The sequence below is a fragment of the Natator depressus genome, chromosome 1 (assembly GCF_965152275.1).
Source record: "Natator depressus isolate rNatDep1 chromosome 1, rNatDep2.hap1, whole genome shotgun sequence".
Lineage (NCBI taxonomy): Eukaryota > Metazoa > Chordata > Testudines > Cheloniidae > Natator > Natator depressus.
In genome coordinates this window covers 191740037-191763441 of record NC_134234.1, presented here as the reverse complement: position 1 = coordinate 191763441, position 23405 = coordinate 191740037, and the positions used below count along the sequence as shown (strand labels likewise).

The 23405-nt window shown below is 42.1% G+C and overlaps 1 long non-coding RNA gene across 1 annotated transcript in view; it reads left to right on the top strand.

Moving 5' to 3' along the window:
* The first annotated feature begins 542 nt into the window (after positions 1–542).
* Positions 543–23405, top strand: part of LOC141984228 (uncharacterized) — a 97578-nt gene continuing 74715 nt past the window's right edge. Inside the window, exon 1 of the long non-coding RNA XR_012638696.1 lies at positions 543–618. This is a non-coding gene — a long non-coding RNA (uncharacterized LOC141984228). The remainder of the gene's footprint in view (positions 619–23405) is intronic.

Genomic DNA, 23405 nt, shown 5'->3' with positions numbered 1-23405 from the left:
GCACCAGAGCTGCAGAGTGGCTTTTGATGAATCCAGGTACTTGTTCAGAGCTCTTCTCACTGATCACACACCACACTCCCATTGTCCAGCACATGCATGATAGAGTGGGAAGTGATGAGTGAATGGTTCAGAGCTGCCAGATTGTCTCTGTCCCTTAAAACAGTCATGAATAGGTGTAATGGTAGGGTGCGGGGATGAGTGAAGATGGAAAACAGCATTTCAACTATTAGCAGCAGTAGAAGAGGTCAGGTTCAGTATATCTACAGTTACTACTGGGATCCCTTTCCAAATAAATAAAGTACTTGAAACCTTATTGGTCAGAAGATAAACCCTGTTTAGCCTCCCTTCTAGTGGCAAGAAGGAAAAGGTGGAGATGAGAGCTTGACAGGTGAAACACAAAAACAGTGGTGCCTTTTAAAAACCAGGGGCGGCAGAATGGGGGGAGGAGCAGTGGGGGCTAGTGCCCTCACATTGTAAATATTGTGGGGGCTGATATATGTTTCTACTCCCACAGTGTCTTCTACCCCCACAATATCTTGTGGCGATGACAGCAGGACCTAAAGGAGGGACTGGAGTGGCCGCCATGGCAACAGGATCGGGCTGGCTGCTAGGGAGCAGGTTGGAACAACTCTCCTCTTCCCATCTTCTTTCGCTTGGTTGGCTGTAGCGGCCATGCTGGCCAGGGCTGGCATGCAGGGACCACGCAGGGGTGGCATAGTGTATGCCCCCCAGCCAGCCAGGAGAGGCAGCCACTCATGTGACTCCCCAGCCCAGTCCCACCTTCTAGCCACCGTGGGTCCTGGCAGAGATGCCTGGCCCGGGGGGGGAGGGGGGGCAGGAGCATGCGAGCTAGCTACCAGGGTGGGGGAGGGGGAGGGGGCACTGGTGCACAGGTAGCTACTGGGAGTTGGGGGAGGGGAGAGCACAGGGCTCCTCCAACCATAGAGGAAATGCCTAACAATGGCCATAGGAACTGCTGGGATGCCCTTTCCCAGCCTGGAACTGGCTTTCCCCACACCGACTCTCAGTAGTTCCCCTCATTGCCCCTCCTAAGCTTCTCCCCCCTTCACTGTGGACTTCTGCCCCCCAATATCCATTAACAACTATGTCTCTGTGTGGAGGTAGCAGCCATTTTGTGCCTGTTGTGGTGATACGCACCTGGTGCTTTGTATTATGGAGATGTTACTGCACTCGTGTCGCTGCTTTCTGAAACGAATGCCATTTAGATTGAAAGTTTACAGTTGCTCTTTGTGTCTGGGAAAACTTGGCAGGCAGGAAACGAGAAATGCCATCGTAGTACAAAAAGATATGTTTTTGTTTTCTGTGCATTGGAGCTTTTAATGTAAGACATATGCCTGCTTCTGCTCGGGTAGTGAAGGGATTCAAGATGAAGGATTTTTGACATATGTACTCAGCTTGCTCTCTGTCATATGGAGATTTTATGTCTTCTTTTCCTTAATCTGAAATAAAAGTAATTTGGAGTGAAATTATGTTTTGCTCTTTGTGCATAGCCAGAAAACCAGGAAAAGGGAGAGATATTTTACTGAATAAAATCACAGACAGCCACAAAATAATCATGCTGCAAGGTCCTGTCATTTTGATGTTTGTACTATGGCAATGATTGCGTCAATGTGTGATGACAAATCATGTTACCTCTTTGTGCTTCGGTTTCCCCATCTAAATAGAGAGAATAAAAACACTTACTGTACCTGCCTCACAGGAGTGGGAGAAGGGTTGGTATAAGAGCTGAAAATTAATTGGGACTAGATTGTGCAATCCTCCCTCACACCGATGAGCAGAAGTCACTGAGTGTATGCACTCACCAGATGTCCTCAATGTTTTATAAATCATTTTGGCCATGAAGAGTACTGTGAAGTGGCAAGTACTGTAATTAGTAAACACTACATCAAACAATGGCCCTGTCGGTGCACCTGTCAATTTTGTTATTGCAGCAATCTCTGGATTGGCTCCAGTGCATTGGTTGCACAGTTCTCAACCAGGGCCAGCTCTAGGCACCAGCAAAGCAAGCGCGTGCGTGGGGCGGCACATTTCAAGGGGCGGCATTCTGGCCAGCCCTGTTCTCAACACAAAAGGATGCCTATAAAGGCACTTCAAAATGAGCATAGTTTTTAATTGTAGGTAGTGGTGGGTGAGTTCCTTTTTATTGCAGTTCTATAAAAAAACCAGCTTAGAATTTTAAAGCCAACTGATCCTGTTACAGGGAATTCAGCAAAAGGAAGCTGCCTTCATCACTGCATAGTAGAGGGACTATTTAGCTTCTAGACTGGTAATAAGATAGTCTCAGCATCACATTTAGTTCTTGTTAATGTTTTTGAACCCAAAAGGTTCAAAAAAGACCTAGATAAATTCATGGAGGCTAGGTCCATCAATGGCTATTAGCCAGGATGGGCAGGGATGATTTCCCTAGCCTCTGCTTGCCAGAAGCTGGGAACGGCTGACAGGGGATGGATCACTTGGTGATTATCTGTTCTGTTTATTCCCTTTGGAGCAGCTGGCACTGGCCACTGTCGAAAGACTGGATACTGGGCTAGATAGACCTTTGGTCTGACCAGTATGGCTGTTCTGATGTTCTTATGCTGCTACTTCTGATGCCTGAAAACACCCAAATTTCTCTTATTAAGATACTCTCTTGCCTCAAATCCTGGCATCTAAAGAGCCAATCAACCTTATTAAACCTGAGGAAATACTGATGCATAAGTTGAAGAAATACTGCTGGTTACTGTCTTGTAGCAGAGTATGTAAACGGAACATTTCAGAGATGATATATAGTAAGTTTGGAGCATATCAATCTTGTCTGTAACTAACATCAGCACAAAGGATCTCCAGATAAGCACTCAGACTTTTTCTACTAGGGAAAGTCTGTCGTGATTTCAAGAACATTTTATTACACTATCGCACCAACTGTGTTCTGTACATGATGGCAGCACTGACTGTACAGAAATCGTTTGTGCACTGCTTTAAAGTGTGTTTCAGTTACTTCTGCATTATCGATGGAATAGGGGGTAGTGCTATCCTTTATCCTCGTGCAGAAATAAACTACTGGAAGGATGCTGTTGAGAGCATCAACAAATAGCTGCAGCATAAACCTGTAGCATTCTCCTCCTCCCGCCTCACCAGGCCAGCCAAGGCAGAAGGAGTGACACCCATTTTTTTTTAAATCTTGGTCTATTATTAATATATGTGCCTGTTATACACCATAGATATATGTATATGGTAAATTGCCAGTTAAGGACATTTCAAATGGTTGTCTCTATGTAAATAAACACAGAACCTATGATGACATTTTTACATTCACTTTTCAGATTAGAAGGGCACTGTCACTAGTGAGTGAGGCCTTTAGAGGCTGCTCAGGACAAGTCCCCACCCATGCCTGAATTTCCCCCCGATCATGTGACACGGAATAGTCATGTGACAGCGGGACTACAAAGTGTTCTCTTCTTCTCATCGTAAGAGAGACCCAAGGCAAACAGTTTTCTTCTGTTGGCTAAAGGAAGAAAGGAGCCCGGAAAGGGACTGTGAGCAGAATATTGGAAAGGGGCCACAGAAAGACCAGCAGCATAGTCCTAGGGAAAGACAGTGATACGCAGAAGCAGGAAATGGCACTGTCTATAATGGATCAGGACACTTGGAGTCAGGTGTGGACTGACATGGGACTGGAGTTTGGAATCTAGGGAGTGCCTGCTCTCCTCTGTGGTGCCATCTAGAGCAGTGATGTGGAATTCCTGCAACAAGAGGAAGGACTGAAAATGAAGCTGTGGCCCAGTGTGAATAAACATAGGTTTGATTCTTGATGTAAGGGGAGAAGGAAATCCCTGCAAAGAAGTGAAAGTGTGTTGTGTCTTGTTTTGTACTCTGTTCGACCTGGAAGGGCAGGATTCCTGAAGTGAAACTGAGGCATGGTGAGGAAAGTAAAACTCTGTTGTTTCTAGATTCCTGAGCTGGAAGGTGCACCCTGATAGTCACTTTAGCTAATTGTTTCCCTTAGAAGCTTATAAAGACTCACTATTCCTTAGTCTCCCAAATCTGTCAGTACACATATAGCTGTATCATGGGCTAAAGAAGGCAATGAGACTGGCAGATGTGAATAATCTGGAGGGAGAAATATTTTACTTTAATTAATTTTCTTGTCTGCCAGTCTGGCCCAACTGCAAATTTTCTGAGCATTGTATTTATTCAAAACTGAATCACTGTCTGGGATAGTTTGATAATTGCTTTTATATGTTCTGCTATATGTGTTAATTTTTTTAAAAGCTATTCAGTCTCTAACTTCTTTACCAGTAGGTCACAGCTTTAGGATCAACCCACTTTAGCACAAATCTAAAGTATCAGGCCTTAGCCTCAAGCTGAAGCGTGATTGTTTTATTTCTTGTGCTCCCTCTGGCAGTTCTATTTATATTGACCTGATTGAATCATCACAAGAAGGGGTGAAAACATTGCTAGAAAGAGTAGCGATGGAAGCAGAGAAGTTAGGTCTAAAGATATCACTGAAAAAGACAAAGACCATGATAACAACTAACTCTGTTGAAAAGGTAAAGATATCTCTATCCAAATCTGAGGTGGTATTAGAGTGCACTTCAAATACTTGGGTAGCATGACAACAAAAAATGCTAAACATCACTTAGAGATCTGACGTAGAATCGGACTCGCAATTACCACTGTAGCCACTCTCAGCCACATATGGAGAAGCAAATGTATGATCATTAAGTATAAACTGACATTGCTGCAGTCTCATCTTCAACATCTTGCTAAATGCATGTGAAGCACGGACATTAAAGAAACAATTCAATGCTTTTGAATTGAAATATTACAGGTGATTGCTGCATGTTAGTTATACCTGTTCCATATGACTAAGGAGGAGGTAAACTGCCTGAAGATACAGCATAACGGGAGTGATATCTGATATGATCAAGATGATAAGAGGAATAAAACTTGAATTTGTGGGACAAGTAGGTTGTATGAGTGGAGGACAATTGCTAAAGCAAATTTTGACAGGGCTGGTGCCAGGTGCCAGGGAGCACCCATGGAGAGTGTGGTTTGATGATGTGGATGACTGGATAGGTTGCTGTATGGCACACTTCTCAAGGCTATGTGAAAATCATGAAATGTGAAGAAAGATAACTTGTCAGTAACTCCCATGTGGTATGTTTACTGTTCATTGTGATGTGAATCTATGGGGCTTTGCACTATGGGCGGATGTATGTATGTAATGTGACTAGAGGGAGCATGTACCCTCTCTGTACCATCTCCAAAATTAGATTAACAATTTCTTAGCTCAAAGGGTGATGTGTAGTTTAAATATGGTTTGCAAAGTGCTTTGAGATTCACCGATGAAAGACTCTGTAGACGTTCTAAAGAGTTTATTTTTTTTTTACTTTTCTGTGATGGAAAGACTGCTTACTCATGATGGAGGAGAAAAGACTTACGGTTATTGTTAGATATAGGGCACTAGATGGTTTCTTTTTTGTTTCATTGGTTTAGACTTCATATGGCACTATAACGGGGCGCATGCCGTGCCCCTCCAGTTCGGTCCTTCTCCCCCTCTTCTCAGAGACACTTCAGGCTGGTGTAACACCCGTGTTCTTTATTTGTGATCAAGTCCCCACCACCAGTTTCCAACTATATACAAACTTTTTACAACAGCTTGGCCTACCACAGGCCTGGCCAGCAGCAGACAAGCAGACTCCCCACTCCCTCTGAGTCAAGTCTTGTCTCGTCGACTCCTACCCCTTTGTTCTCACTTCCTCCCAGACTCATAGCTCCTGCTAACGAGACTGGCAGGTGTGGTCAGTTACCAGGCAAGCATCAGGCTATCTACCCAGCCCCAATCCAATCCCCTTGATTGGGGCTGGAGTGGCAGGAGCTGATTAAGGCCTCTCTAGCAGTACCCTGCCACAGGTGCTTAATAATGTGTAGCAGATGTGAAAGAAACATTGACTACCCTAGTCATTTCTCAGAAGAAAAACTCTAGCCATTTTCCTTTGCCCAGTTGTCTGAAAGTTTAAAAGGTCAAAAGCTCATCTCACTATGAGTAAACTGAAAATGAAATAATGCATTTGAACATAAAGTTGGAAATGAAGGGCTCTTCTGAGTTGGTATTTGCAGATGTCTTGCTTGCTGAAAAATAACGTGGGCCCTGGTCTTGCAATGAACTCCAAACAGCTGGGTCCCTGTGTCTGTGAGGAGTTTTTACAGGGTTGTGACCACAGTTTGAATCAATGGCAGCGTGGGAACTGTTCTAAAGAGGGGAAATCTCCACTCTACTCCTGGGGGAATTCTGTGCCAAAAAATTTAAAAATTCTGAGCACAATATTTTAAAATTCTGCAAATTTTTGCATATTTAATTTGTCAAAATAGTGCAATATAATCACTCTGGTTTCAATTATTTCTGTAATTTATTTAAACTACAATACAATGGATGGAGAATGGGAGGAGGGAACATTGGAGGAAATACCCAACCCCCCCTTGCCTAACAATAATCTAGCTAGATTTGATTCTTTATTTCTAGTTATTAGTCAACAAATATATGCAGCCTCATGCTCAGTGTTACATCGTAGGCAAGTGAGGGTGGGGGAATCAAACTCACCATTTATACTGGCTACTGACCATCTCCAGAGAGGTCAGTAGCAAACAGTTCATGGAGCACATTGTAATAGTCAATTTTTTCAGTCCAAAAATTTAGACCAGTTCTAATCTCTAAAGCACCATAAGCATTTATAAGGCCATACTATCCTTTATACCATTCTGGAAATGTAAGGAGCCTTAAAATGTTTACACCTATTTTTTACTCCTGTGGGATTTCACATAGACAATGGGAACAATTCACTAAGCAGACAGGCCGCTACATTCTGCTCTGACTGAAGGGACAGAGCCTGCCCCACACCTACCTCCTCAGAAACACCCCCCACCCCAGCCCCTCCACACCGAGTGTGCTGCAATAGCAAGTGAGAGGGACAGAGCATCTCTCTCTCTCTCTCTCACACACATGCATGACTTCCACCCTGTAGCGGTGATTTACGTCTCTACTGGCTGCCTCCGGTGCCCAAACCAACCTGCCTGTGTTGCTGGGGAGGGGCGCAGGACTGCTTTTGTGCCTTCCTTTGCTTCCTCATCAGAAGTCATTTTTCTGTGGGGAAGCAAAGAAATCTGGGGGGGGACATGAATTCTGCACAATTGCAGTGATGCAGAATTCCCCCAAGAGTAACTCTCAAGTAACTCCCTCGGATAGACAGTCAGATAAATGCGAATCGGCTTCTAATCTATCTCCTCTTAGCCAGACAGAGAGTTTTCACAGCATCGTATTTTTAAAGATGGTAGAAGAGAAATAAAAAGTTGGTATGTGTTGAAAAATGGGCAAAGATCCAGAAGGAAGTTGCACAAATATAAAAAAGTACAGTATGTTTATATTGTGGGTCAGATTCTTGCCTGGTGTAAACTGATAAATCACCACTGAAGTAAAGGGAGCTGTACCAATTTACACTAGCTGTGAATCCCACCCTATAAAATGAGGCTCATTAGTTAGGAGTAGAATATAGTGTCATTTACTGCTTGCAATGAAAACAAATTGGTAGCCCAGGAAATTCTTGTCTGTGAAAGCAGTCAAATGCAAACAAATTCAACCTGTTCTGACATATTAGGATGAAGCTGAGCAGCTGGAATGATGAAAGGAAAATAAAGACTGTTTATAAAAGGTGTATACACAGTGGGAGAACTTAAGCAGTGAAATGCTGCTTAGATCTTTCTGGCTTCCAGATTTTGCACACAGGAATTTTAAAAGAATTGGCCAAGGAGCTCTCTGAACCATTCATAGTCACTTTTAACAAACAGAATTATGCTTCTGTCTGCCACTTTAATCTAGCAGACAGAAGCATAATGAGATCCAATGGCTAGAAGATGAAACTAGCCAATTTCAGCCTAGAAATAAAGCTCATGTAATTGAAACTGAGGGTAATTAACCTTTGGAACAATTTAACAACGGATATGATGGATTCTTTGTCACTTGTAGTCTTCAGATGATGACTGAGTATCTTTCTAAAATAGAGATGCTCTAGCTCAACCAGAAGTTATGAGCTTGGTGCAAGAATCACTTGGCTTGTGTTGTACAGGAGGAAAGACTAGATGGTCACAATGGGCCTTAAAACCTATGACTATTTATTTGGAATTTGTTATTCAAATTGTGTGATTTGGTTACCAAAGTCACTTGGTATTGTTTCTACTCTCTGACGGATTGACCACCACTTTTATAGATTCTAGCACAAATGTGTTCTTGAATGAACAAGAATATGTAGACATGAATCTTCTTATTCACATATAAATGTTCTAGTTCATTCAAGAACATTAATACATGAATAAGAGGATTCACCTTAATAGTAGCTTCTTCTGTGTGTTTGAACCTCACCTGCCCAACCGTTTGTAAGCAGAAAATGACAGCTGTTTATGAATATTATCTAATCAAAATGATTGGTTGTATCCCCATGAACATTTGCTGGGTGTTTTGTGCTATGTTGTCCCATTCTAGTTTGTAACACCTTGGCAATTAAAAAAAACAAACCTAAACGAAAACCAACACAAAACAAATCAATCCCTCCCCAAGGCTTTTACCCAGGGAAATAGGATTTAAAATAGAAAATATTCTGAGTTATGCCAGGGGGAAATAGAACTCTAGATGACTGAAGTATTCACAGTTTTTTTGGACTCCTTTGATCTATGGAGTTCCTCCAATCCTTCTCCTTCTTCCCCTCTTCCCCCCCACAATGGTTACTTTAGAAATCTGGATGAAGGATGGCATAGGCTATTCTAACTGTTCCTTTCTAGCTCAGAAAGAAATGACATCCCAGATTGGTTTGATTATCAAGGGGAACCTAGTTCGGTTGTAGCCAGATCTTGTGACCCCTACACCATTCATTTACTTCACCTCAGGCTGCCTCAGGGCTTTCAGCTTCAATAAAGCCTGGAGGGAGAGGGAGTTTAATAAGACATTAGAGTTTAGGTGACGCCAGATTTTCTGGAGTTCAATTTCATCCAGACGTGAATGACACTGATCTGTTTGGGGAGGAGGTATGTTCAAAGCTCCCTGAGCCAATGGCTCATAGAGCTGTTGGAGAGTAGCAATTCCTTAGACCTCCCAATCCTCAACAGGGGGTTGCTGCAGGGAGCTAATGAGACCTGAAGTTCTGTATTATCCTGTATACTTATCCCGAGGTTTATGTCACGCTGCCTGTAGTGGTTCATGACTGAGAGTACCTACCTCAGGGCCGACTGTCAAAAAAGCAGGGCAGAGGCCCCAGACTGGCTGTACATTCTATAATTAGATTTCAAAAACCCAGGAACACATGTGAACTCCTGAAGCACTATAACAGTCTTACCATGGAGTCACAGGCTGTCCTGTTGGGCATTCCAGTCTATCTTGCTACCCAAGCAAGCTGTGATACTTAGTGATACTTGATTGCTGTACACCAAAGATCACAAAAGATTCAGGTAGCTCCCAGTCCAAAGAGACCAGTTACTTATCCTAGGTCAGTTTGTACCTCAGATCTCACACGAAAGACAACACTTGTAGCCAATCTGATAGGAAACTAACTAAGGATTTATTAACTAGGAAAAAAGAAATGAGAGAGTTATTTACAGACTAAAGCAGGAAATATATATACACGAGTTACAGTCTATGGTTCCAAAAGGTGACAGAATTGTAGTGATCTTTCAGCACTAAATATCTTTTAGGGCTAACCTAGATTGACCCTGGGGACCTGTTTGCAGCTCCAGTCCGGTGAGAGTTCAAGCAGCCAAAGAGATCAAAATTTTTCTTGTCAGATATTTTTATTTCTTTTATCCAGAATTCAAGCTGATTAGATGAGCCGTTTTGCAGATAGCCTCTTCGTGGATATGAAGTTTACAATTAACTAAGTCTTTGTATTGTGATGTCCCACAATGGCCCATTCAGATTTGATAGCCTTCTTAATGAGCAGGAGATGATCCCTCCTGCCTGTGTTCACATTTTTTACAGTCATAAGGCAAAAACTGAAATATTACTTTAGAGCATGTGGTAAAGGTATTATAAGTGATATTACTGCATGTAGCAGTTGACACACATTGTCATAAGTTCAATACCCATCTTAACCATACTACCATGCAGGGGAAACTGACTGGTGTATATGAACACACAACTTTTTTCCTTCATGGTCAGACACAGAAATGTGTGACAAATCATGGCATGCTTACTTACCTCTCCTGTACTTCAGTGCTTCCCCAGGCACATTTGCAAATAATCTTGTGTATGAAACCCACTACTCAGTGTGAGCCAGTGTATCAAAATCTGATCCTTCATTTTTCATACAATTTTAGGTCCTGAGTTTAAAAAAAGTTACTAGCCTGCATATCCTTATTCCTGCATGGAGTCATACTGAAGTCCATGGAAAAGTAAAGATAAGTCATGTAGAAACTGTTTGCAAGATTGGACCATTTGTTGGTCTTACCATATTAAGCATGAACATAAAATATGATTTTTTACCTCTGAGGAGAATAAACACCCAAATGATTTGCATCACTGACTTCTTGTTTGTCTGAAGCAGGGATGGGAAAACGGTCAGTATCTGGATTTTGAATCCTTCCAACAAAATAACTAACTGAACCTCCACCTGCAACCTAGATTAAATAGCCATTACCATTTTAGTAAATGGCCACGAGCTTATCCATGAGAGATATTTCCCTTCTAAATGGCACCATTGTCTTCTTTAATAAGAAGGTCCCCCTTTTCAGTGAAAAGAATGCTAAACACGGCCTTATTGTCACTGATTCATTTGTGACTGCTGAAAAAATTCTTGCTGTAGCTCATGAACGATTATGCTCAAATAAATTTGTTAGTCTCTAAGGTGCCACAAGTACTCCTTTTCTTTTTGCGGATACAGACTAACATGGCTGCTACTCTGTCCCCTGGGAATGTAACTCTTGCTGTACCACAGTGTTTTTAAAAGTAGATGTGAAGCCAGGGTTTTCTGATCACTTGTAGTTACTAAGTCTCCCATAGCATTTTTGCAAAAATAGTGGAGAGAGTTTGCTAACCCCAGCATCTTGGCCAAATTCCAACTAGCGTAAGTGCTTGGCCTAACTAAATCCCTCCTGCATTTTAATTGAATAAAATATTATCCTTCACTTCTTGTCAAAAGCCTTGACCCTTCTGTTAAGGGGCTTATTCCTTTACCCACTTACTTCCCTGGTCCTTCTCCCATGAACAGAGAGCAAAAATACCCAAAGTCCAAAGGTGCAAACAATTCTATGTTTATTGGGGTGAACTTTCAGCAAGCATGATTCCAGTTTCCTTCTTTAGTGTCCCCCCTTCCCAGCTCTGACACCGCAGAGCCTTACCTGTGTCCCTGTTCCCATTCCCCCACTTAGCAAAACATGATTCCAATTTCCCCACCCTCATTCCCCCTCCCCCACCTCGCTTATTTCCTGATTGACTGCAGACTATATAGTAAAACTTGAGTTCTGCTTAGCTATACCTTAACCAATCATTTTCCTGAAATTTAACTAACCAATCCTAACATATTGTAACATGATTATTTAACCAATTATATCCCACCATCTTAATTAGTTTACACCCAGCAAAATTAATTATACAGCAGACAGAAACAATCACAGAACCAGACAGAGATTATACAGACAAACAATAGGGAAATGAGGACTACAATGGTAGAACAACACAGAAATGAGGATTTCACATTCCAGCTATTGATAAGTGAGTTCTTGCCAGACAGGATGCTATCAAACTAAGTTTTCTTTTACATTTTCTAGGCACTTCCCTTTCTCTGGAGGTGATAGGCATTATCAGGATAGGACTGTATTCCTAACAGCCCAATAGCACCTTCTTTCAATGTGACTAGTTTGGAATGTAAGGATGTGACCGTTCGCTTCCCAGCTTATGGCTGCCTCTGCTGCTCAGCCAAAGGCCTTAGCCTAAGAACAGGGCCTCAGACTGTCACAGTAAGAGAAGGCCCTTACACCGGCAGACAGTGATTTTGACTCTCTCTTTTATACCTCTATAACTAGCTAAGTGATAAGAAAACACCTAAATTCTTAGAGTATAGGCCTTTACAGACAGGCCTGAATATCTATATCCTAACACCTTCAATGAGCTCCATGCAGAGGTCTGCCTGTGTGGACTTCACTGAAAGATCAGGGCCTACCTCTGTAGCTAAGTGCTACAGCTATTGTTTAAAGATTCTAGATGTGGCTGTATTTCATGGTGCCTGAAGGTAGGTATTTAGCAATCCATGAGTTAAAGTGCATTGAGATCTTTCAGAATACAAGGTGTCATATAAATTATTTTTATTAAAGTAAAAATACTCATAAAAAAGTGGAGCATTGAGAGGCCGCTTCAGTTGTCATAGCTCACCTGAAGTCAATAGAGCTATGACAATTTACTCCAGCTGAGGATCCAGGTGAGCGTGTTTCCTGGTTGATGCAGGCAATTGGCGTAGATGTCCATAGTCCCTTTCTAATTCTGTGATTCATACAAAAAACCGTGAACCTGAGCTTGCTTATGCTGAAGTCAATGTGAAAACTTCTACTGACTTCAGTGGAAGTGGGATTAGGCCCTGTGAGGAACTGCTGATTCTTTGATCCTTCAAAGAAAGTATTGTCTAGTGGATACAGCAAGGGACAGCTGCAAAGAAACTCAGGTTCTGTTCCTGATTTCACTACTGAATTACTTCATGACCTTGAGCAAGTCCTTTCATTCCTTTGTGCCTCAGTTTTCCAGTAAGTAACAGATGATAATGCTTACAAACTCTTTTTGTGATGATTAATTAACAAATATTTTTAAAGCACTCTGTATCCTCAAAAGACAGAGCACAACATTGTTATTAATGTCTCTTGTTAGTACAGATCTGGTTCAGATTGGAACCAGTAATTAGGGTTAGGTCAGTGATCACTCAGTGTTTATGGTGCTTACAAGAGAGCTGGTTTATTCTGTGTTGGATCCTAAATGGCTTTGCATAACAACAGCTTTACAATTCCCTGCCTAGCCTGTCTGTAGGAAAGCCCAGCTGTTAAAGGCACAGTCCCCAATAGCACCATAAACAAGGAGTGAACGTCTCTCTATTCCATTACCAGTTCCATGAGCCCATCCGTTTTTCTATTCCAAATGCTAAAGGTGGGCATAAATTGTTTGGCACCGCGTCTGCCATTGTGAAAATGATTGGAGAGAAGGGGGCTGGCAGTGGGAAGTTCTCTTGTTCAAATTGCTGAATCACTCAGCACAACATTGTACATTCTTTAAAACCTGCATGGCCGGTAAATCATTCTGCAACTCCAGCATTACTTAAATTAACAAATGAGTTTTATCAGGCCATTAATCGAGGCTTTTAAAAAATTTATACAGCTGCTGTAGATTTTGTGTAAAGCATTCGATATGCTTGATCATTCTACATTGATTTTAAAATTCAGAAGCACTGGTCAGAGTTTAACATCACCTCGTTGCTTTAAATCTCCTTTAATTTAATGGACTTAATTTGCTTTAACAGTTGCATGTTCAATGTGAGAATTTAAGAACTGGAGAAAAAATGGAGAAAGCAACAAAATTATAGAAGACTTTGGGGAAAATAAGGTCTATGGTATGGGGAAAGATTAAGAGAAGTGGGCCGTAGTCAGTCTAGAGAAAAGAAGACTGAGGTGAAACATAAGGGAGAGATTTTCCAAGCATGAATGGCATTTAGGTCCCTATCTGCCATTTGAGTCTTTGAAAATCTTCCCCAAGGTCTATAAGGTCTTGATCCTGCTTCCACTGAAGTCAGTGCTAAAACTGCAAGATCAAGCCCTAAATGTACAAAGGAAAGGGATCTTATAAAGATGACACAGAGAGCAATTATTCCAACAACACAAAATGTGAATTAATGGGCTTAAGCTGGGGGTGGGGGGAGGAAAAGTTGAGACAAACATTAACTTCTCAGAGGGGTCAGGCAACTAGACAAGCTGCCTAAGAAATGATGGAATTGCCATCACTAGAAGCATTCAAGGATACACTCGACACCTGTCTATAAGACACAGAACAATGGAATCAATCATGTTATAATGCAAAGTTTTCTGCCATTAATCTTCTCTTCCTGCCCAGATCTTTCTTCTGAAAGACCAGGATGGCCTTTGTAGATAATATGATTTACCTTTGTATTGCCATCCATCATACTCTCTTGTATGCAGATACTATTTTATGGTATTAGGGCCTTTAAAGTATGCAGTAAATGACAAAAAAAATTTCAGTTGATTTTAACTGGCTGCATTGATGTTTCACATGGAGGAGTTGATAAAAAGGGTATCACATTAAAAAAGTAATGATAGCAGTGTGGCTATCAATCAAAATGGAATCGCTCCAAATTAGCATCTCTTCACATTCCATCTTTCCGTATTTCATTCTTTGGTAGGACTATACTTGGAGAAGTATCATCTCATTAGATCCTGTGCTTGATATCACTGTTGAAGTATCGGGGCCTCTTACTCTTATATATGGATGGGATGAAAGTAGTGCAAATCTGGTCAGTACATGGCTACCTCCTTGTTATGGAGTCTGTAACAACCTGGCCCAGTACCCCCCTGTACAGTTACCAGTCTGTTGTGAGTGGACCCAGTCACTGGGTCCCATGGGCTTCCAAGCCAAATACATCTGGGGACAGTCTAGCCACTGTTTCTAGCTCTGGGTCTACAGGGCATGCTCTCAGTGGCAGCCTGGTTCCTCATTGGTTATGCTGCCAGGAAGAAAGGTGAGGTGCCAGGGAATAGTGCAAAGTGGCTGGACTTCTGTGCAGATGCTCTGATCTAGACTTGGATGTTCCTATAGGTAAGAACTTGGGAACATAAGAATGGCTATACTGGTCAGACCAAAGGTCCATCTAGCCCAGTATCCTGTCTTCCGACAGTGGCCAATGCCAGATGACTCAGAGGGAATGAACAGAGCAGTCTCCAGGCATCTTTGTGGTAGTTGAGCCACAATCTCTGCAACTTCCCAAACTTACAACCCTTTCTTCCACTCAAGAGAATAAGGTCTTGAATTCCATGCACATTTAAATTCCTCTTTCAGCTGTTTTTTTTCCCATGGGAGGAAAGAATGCAGCTCTTAATTTCTGTGGTCCAGTTTCTGACACTCATATTTGAGGAAATAGCAACTTACTCCAAATCAAGAGTACCCCATTCCCACCAATGGGACCACTTATTGAGTAAAGCACTATCCACCATCAGGAAAGGCATCAGAATCTGTCCTTAAGATAACACACATATGATGATGGGGCATTTTAAAGAGATTAAAAAATTTTTTTTTTATGTGTAAGGAAAGCTATAGTGATCATAGTGATTTATGCTAATGATTCTCCATTAAGACCTGGGAAATTAGATGCAGTTTCTAATTCTCTTTTCCATTTTGTTTTACAATGTCAGTCTAGTGAACAGCTTGATAGATGCATTCAATCATCATATTTTATGCAAAAGCTATTTCTAGAAATGGGCCAGAATAAAAACTGAGGATCGGAACAATCCTAAACACACTTTCACTTTCTTTGAAACCTTGCAATGGTTAGGATGGAAATCTAACCATTGCAATTTAACTTTATATTTAATACTGGACCACACCAAAACCCCAGATCACAACACCTGTAATGTAGATGAGGAGGTATAGATCTCCATACTGTGCATTTCCAATATTTCTCTCTTTCTTAACAGGTCCCTAGTTAAATTTCCAGGCTGTCAAAAGTTTGGGTTTTTTGTTTTCATTTTTACTGAAATGCTCTTTTAAGGTTATTTCCAAAATGATTAGTGACATACCTAATCAACCTAAATTCCAGCTTAATGATGCCGTATACCAGGGAATAATCATAAAATGATCTGTTTTCATTACTGACCTTTTGGTACTTTCCCCTGTCTGTAGCCCTAATCTTTTCACTTGTCATTCATAAAGAGTGAAATTCATTTCTATGCAGAATAAATGCAGAATGGCTGTGCACAACTAAGTCCTATTTCACCTCCAAAACAGGGTTTAAGTGATGCATAGACTTTGTACTGGCCCTTTTTACAGGGATGAATTTCACTATAATTGAATGTAGCTCTTGATCTTGTGGGTCTTACAGTGGCAAACTCACATTTAATACAGTGGGAGCTTATTCTCCAAGGACTGCCTGATCAAGCTTGTAGTAATACTTACTGGGTGAGGTACATTTCATTGTGTGCAAATTTTGAATGACACTTGCAAAAACTTTCATGGAACTTGACTGGCAGCTTTCTTGGAGCTGAGATTTGGGAACAGCAGTTTGTGGGTTAAGTCTTCCTCTCAGCACCAGGCTGGAGATGTTGCAGGGAACATCTCCAGTGACCTGGGGTGGTTCATTTCCCTGGTAGGTTGCAGAGTGGCAGTGGATCATCTCTGTGGCTGCTAGCCCACACAGAAACTTCAAGGTTTCACACCGTTCCTCTGCTTCACAGGGGACATAGGCCAGTCAATCCAAAAACCTTGCCCCTCATAGCCCCCATGTCTACCTCAAGTCTCAATGTGTGGTGATATGCAGAAATTCCCTGCTGACTTAACAGACTCCATAGCTCAGGGGTTTCAGACCTCCTCATAGCATCTCAAAGTCCTGCCCTCCCCATCAATGCAGTAGAACTGCAATGGTTCTGCTGTATTTGGAGTTCTATACAGCCACGAAGAAGGACTTAGGATTTGTTCCTGGGTGAGAATATAGACTAGCTCAGGAAAGGCAAGGAAAATATACTTGACAGGAAAAGGTCAATTGCTCAAAGGAAATATTTCTGCAGTGCACTTAGCTAGGGGACAATTGTGTTTTATATATTGCCTTATAGGCAAATGTGGCAACAATTATGGACTCAGCCATAGCTCCCACACAGCCTTGAACTCTGGAGTCTGCTTTTAATACATGAAGACATTCAGTTCAGGGCACTAGGTGCTCTCTTCTAAAATTGCCATGGATTGTTTAAAATCCACCAAGAGAGCCAGTGACAGGTATAAGAACGTTGGTTTAATGTCTCATACAATGCTTCTTACAGAGCAGCACGCTTTTCAACCTCCCCTTATTACTGAACTCAAATGTCAACACTGGGTATGAGCCCATAGGTAGCCCAGGTGTAAGTGTGCTACCAACTGACTGAAACTGTTAATAAGCTTTTTAGCTTTTACAAATTCCGTGTTTTTCATTTTTCCTTGAACAGTGCAATAGATATTGTGTGTGTGTGTGTGTGTGTGTGTGTAAGTATGTGTGTATGAAATATATCACACACACAGAAAACTAGGTTAAAAGAGCATTATCAAAGTTGCAAAATCAAGCATTCAATAATAAATGCCAGAATTAAGGTTGCCTGTGCAACCTTAACTCTGCTCGCATGTGTGCAAATATTATGATACAGGTTTCAGAGTGGAAGCCGTGTTAGTCTGCATCAGCAAAAAGAACGAGGAGTATGTGTGTGTTTGAGTTGGTATGGCAACACCCATTTTTTCATGTGTATATATACCTTCCTACTGTATTTTCCACTGCATGCATCTGATGAAGTGGGTTTTAGCCCACGAAAGATTATGCTCAAATAAATTTGTTAGTCTCTAAGAAGAAAAGGAGGACTTGTGGCACCTTAGAGACTAACCAATTTATTTGAGCATGAGCTTTCGTGAGCTACAGCTCACTTCATCGGATGCATACTGTGGAAATTGCAGAAGACATTATATACACAGACACCATGGAACAATACCTCCTCCCACCCCACTCTCCTGCTGGTAATAGCTTATCTAAAGTGATCATCAAGTTGGGCCATTTCCAGCACAAATCCAGGTTTTCTCACCCTCCGCCCCCCCACAGACAAACTCACTCTCTTGCTGGTAATAGCCCATCCAAAGTGACCACTCTCTTCACAATGTGTATGATAATCAAGGTGGGCCATTTCCTGCACAAATCCAGGTTCTCTCACCCCCTCACCCCCCTCCAAAAACCACACACACAAACTCACTCTCCTGCTGGTAATAGCCTATCCAAAGTGACCGCTCTCCTTACAACCTGCATGAAAATCAAGGTGGGCCATTTCCAGCACAAATACAGGTTTTCTCGCTCCCCCACCCCCATACACACACAATCTCACTCTCCTGCTGGCAATAGCTCATCCAAACTGACCACTCTCCCCACAATGTGCATGACAATCAAGGTGGGCCACTTCCAGCATAAATCCAAGTTTAACCAGAACGTCTGGGGGCGGGGGGGAAACAAGGGGAAATAGGCTACCTTGCATAATGACTTAGCCACTCCCAGTCTCTATTTAAGCCCAAAATTAATAGTATCCAATTTGCAAATGAATTCCAATTCAGCAGTTTCTCGCTGGACTCTGGATTTGAAGTTTTTTTGTTGTAAGATAGCGACCTTCATGTCTCTGATTGCGTGACCAGAGAGATTGAAGTGTTCTCCGACTGGTTTATGAATGTTATAATTCTTGACATCTGATTTGTGTCCATTTATTCTTTTACGTAGAGACTGTCCAGTTTGACCAATGTACATGGCAGAGGGGCATTGCTGGCACATGATGGCATATATCACATTGGTGGATGTGCAGGTGAACGAGCCTCTGATAGTGTGGCTGATGTTATTAGGCCCTGTGATGGTGTCCCCTGAATAGATATGTGGGCACAGTTGGCAACGGGCTTTGTTGCAAGGATAGGTTCCTGGGTTAGTGGTTCTGTTATGTGGTTGTTGGTGAGTATTTGCTTCAGGTTGGGGGGCTGTCTGTAGGCAAGGACTGGCCTGTCTCCCAAGATTTGTGAGAGTGTTGGGTCATCCTTCAGGATAGGTTGTAGATCCTTAATAATGCGTTGGAGGGGTTTTAGTTGGGGGCTGAAGGTGACGGCTAGTGGCGTTCTGTTATTTTCTTTGTTAGGCCTGTCCTGTAGTAGGTGACTTCTGGGAACTCTTCTGGCTCTATCAATCTGTTTCTTCACTTCCGCAGGTGGGTATTGTAGTTGTAAGAATGCTTGATAGAGATCTTGTAGGTGTTTGTCTCTGTCTGAGGGGTTGGAGCAAATGCGGTTGTATCGCAGAGCTTGGCTGTAGACGATGGATCGTGTGGTGTGGTCAGGGTGAAAGCTGGAGGCATGTAGGTAGGAATAGCGGTCAGTAGGTTTCCGGTAGAAGGTGGTGTTGATGTGACCATCGTTTATTAGCACTGTAGTGTCCAGGAAGTGGATCTCTTGTGTGGACTGGACCAGGCTGAGGTTGATGGTGGGATGGAAATTGTTGAAATCATGGTGGAATTCCTCAAGGGCTTCTTTTCCATGGGTCCAGATGATGAAGATGTCATCAATATAGCGCAAGTAGAGTAGGGGCGTTAGGGGACGAGAGCTGAGGAAGCGTTGTTCTAAATCAGCCATAAAAATGTTGGCATACTGTGGGGCCATGCGGGTACCCATAGCAGTGCCGCTGATCTGAAGGTATACATTTGGGGACAATGTATGTTAAACTTGGATTTATGCTGGAAGTGGCCCACCTTGATTGTCATGCACATTGTGGGGAGAGTGGTCAGTTTGGATGAGCTATTGCCAGCAGGAGAGTGAGTTTGTGTGTGTGGGGGGGTGGGGGAGTGAGAGAACCTGGATTTGTGCAGGAAATGGCCCACCTTGATTATCATACACATTGTGAAGAGACTGGTCACTTTGGATGGGCTATTACCAGCAAGAGAGTGAGTTTGTCTGTGGGGGGGCGGAGGGTGAGAAAACCTGGATTTGTGCTGGAAATGGCCCAACTTGATGATCACTTTAGATAAGCTATTACCAGCAGGAGAGTGGGGTGGGAGGAGGTATTGTTCCATGGTGTCTGTGTATATAATGTCTTCTGCAATTTCCACAGTATGCATCCGATGAAGTGAGCTGTAGCTCACGAAAGCTCATGCTCAAATAAATTGGTTAGTCTCTAAGGTGCCACAAGTCCTCCTTTTCTTTTTGCGAATACAGACTAACACGGCTGTTACTCTGAAATTAGTCTCTAAGGTGCCACAAGTACTTCTCGTTCTTTTTATTATGATAAAGTTTCAGTTGCATGTTCATGTACTGTTGTTTTTTCCACAAGATGTGGCTCTTGCCCCCTCTGCATTTGAACCAAGCAGCTTCCTTCTCCACACTGCTCAGACCCAAAAGGGAGGACACTGAGGGCACAGGAAGACAGCCTCCCTGCTCGCAGTTCAGATACTTGGACCTGGACATAGCACATGGCCTGTAGCAGTCCAGAGCTGTAATTGCAGAGAAAGTCCTGCTTCACCACAGCTGGAGCATGCTCAGTGTGGACAGAATCTTTTGGGGAATCAAGCTGTTTAACTCTAGCAGGTCACTACTGAGCATGTGCAAACTGCATTTTTTCAAAGGCTTATAATTTGGGCGGATTTTCACAGAGACAGCAAAAGCACATCACAGATACCACTCCCAAGAAATAGGTTGCTAAAAGCTTTCAAATAAAAGGTTGTCAGAATTTTTTAACATGGACAAACCAATTTATTTTTCCCTAACCTCATTACTAAAAACAATGTTGGTTGAATTTTTTGAAGTAAATGTAGCCTGAGGCAGACACACAATATGGAAAATTTCAGCCTGAATAGTTAAAGTTTAATAAATTTATAAGCAACTGAAAACAGGGTTTTATAATGGTAAGTGTTTTGCAATCTTAATAACAGGTGGTGCTACCATTTCTGCTGATAATATACACATATAAATGATGAAATTTTCAACATATTTTTGCATCACAAAATGCCTTTATTTTTAAAAATCAAACTATTCATGATCAACACTTGACATTGAAATTTTCCATTTTTTGCAAAATTTTCTCAATATTTTTAATTACAATTTTATCAAAATAGTTTTTCAACATCATTGTTGATTTTTTTCACTTATTGAAATCCTGGTTTTCAGTAAAAAACCCCAGATTTTGATAAACTAGAGATTTATTTAAAAAAAAAGAAAGAAAATGAGTCCTTTTTGAACCCTGCAAAGTGCTAACAATTTCAATATATTTTCATGAATTTTTATTTCTTGTTTTTTTTTAAACCTGCTTTGTCTCTCTCTCTCTCACACTCATACACACACACACACACACACACACACAGAGAGAAAGAGAGAGGAACAACAATAATAGAGTGAGATCTTAGAAAAAAGCCCTATATAAAACTTGGGCCTAGTCATAGTTACATATAAGTAATCCTATCAGGTAACTATAATATGGGATGAAATTTCACACACAGTCTCAACCATTGCTCTTGAATGGTTCAGAGAATACATTAGTTTAACTCATTATTATTATCCACAGTTGCCATTTGTGACTGCCATTTTATTTTTATTGCAGTCTGTTGTGCAAAATCTCTCTCCCTGTTTAACAAAAGAAAAATGTTCATCTTTAATCTGAGAAACTTTACACAGGGACAGCATTTATGAACAGTCACCATGTGTTTATGACTCTTTCATTAACCTGTAGCCCTCTAATTCCTGCTTCCTGCATATTCTTTCTTTAAAATATATTTTTATGTGAATTGAGTGCTTATGAAAGGTGCTGGGCCATCAGACTGGAGTCCTCTATCCACAGAACTAGTATAAGATAGGCAGCCGCGCAAGGTCACCTAACATTACCTTGCCCATGTGCCTCTTAATGACACTTAGGGGACCATCTCCAATGATAAAAGGGTAGTTAACTCTCCATGACCCATTCATTCCTTGGTCTCCCTGCTGAGATTGCGAACACTTGTGTCAATTTGTGACATGCATAACTGTTCACTGTAAAATCTGTACAGGACTTGAGTGTGCAACACTTACACTGAGGCCATGCCTACACTACAGGGATTATAGTAACAGAGCTATGGTGCCATCCCTATGCCAGTATAACCCTGTGGTGCAGAGGTTCTCAAACTGTGCTCCGCGAGCTCTATTCAGGTGGTCTGCAGATAGTTCCCTCTAAGGTGCGCGCCTGGGCGGCCGCACGCAAGAGAATGAAGGGCCATCCACCTCATTAATGGAGCTGCTCAGGCGTGGCTCCACTAATTAGGTGCCTGGACCCTGGAGAAGACGCACATGTAAGGTGAGGTGGTGGCCTTGGGGCGAATAGGGAGTAGGTGGGAGGGGGCACTGGGGTGAGAAGAGGGGGTGGGGGGAATGTGGGACATGTAGGGCTGCAGCGATCAGAGAAAGAGGTGACTTTCCCCAGCTCCAGGGCTGCGACTGCCGGGAGAGATGGCACTCCTTCCCAGCCCCAGCTCTGTGGCTGCTGTGGTGGGGGAGAGACCCCCCTCCTTCCCAGCCCCAGCTCGGGGGCTGCAGCAGTGAAGGAGAGAGGGAGAGATCCCCCCCTCCTTCTCTGCCCCATCTCGGAGGCTGTTGCGGCAGGGGAGAGAGGGCACTCCCATTGCATTAAAAGGTAAGACTACTGATATTAAAATATGAGTTGTGTGTTTTTATTTGTAGAACAAAAAATGTTAATTATTATTTTTTAATTTATATAGCGTTTTTATCCAAAGTGCTTTACAATAGTTAGCTAGCAGTACAAACAACATTTGGAAAGATCATTAAGTGGTCTGCCAAGACCCTCACCAATTTTCAAGTGGTCCGCAAAAAATAAATAAATTGAGAACCACTGCTGTAGTGTAGATTCAGACTGCAGCGGTGGAAGTGGCTTTTCCATTCCTGTAGGAACTCCATGTCCCCGAGGAATGGTAGCTAGGTCAACAGAAGCATTCTTCCATTGACCTAGCTGCCTCTACATTGGGGTTACGGGATTAGATCAGCACAGTTATGGCACTCGGGGATGTAGATTTTTAATATCCCTGAGTGCCATAGCTATGTCAACCTAAGTTTTAAGTGTAGACCAGGCTGGAGTACTACTTATGTGAGCAGTCCCAACTGAAGTCATTGGGACTACTCCCAGGGGTAAATGCTAAAGTTGCAGAATCTGGCTCAGAGTTATGTCAGTATGGAATAGTAACCCTTGGTCAATAACAGTGTAATAATGCTCATGTCCTCTAATGTAGGTCTAAGCCAAGGTATACCTACTGGAAATTACATTGATTTGATTTTCTACCCTGTGATAAATATAACATACACATACACACAGGTCTGTTGAAAATGATACAACCCGTTTACCAATTCTCACTGAACTGAAGGAGTTTCATAATTCAGTTACCTCTCTGCTTACATACAGTAAATTATTTGACAGATACCTAATGGGGAGGAAGAACACGTTGTCATATATTTAATAATGCAGCCCACAGAAAAATATATACAAGAATGGAAAATATAGATTTTGGCTGGTTTAGACCCAGAGAATTCTGGGTTCTTTTGTTTTGCTTTTGATTTTTTGGAGGGGAGGAGTGGGACTAGGGAAGAACTTTCCTGACTT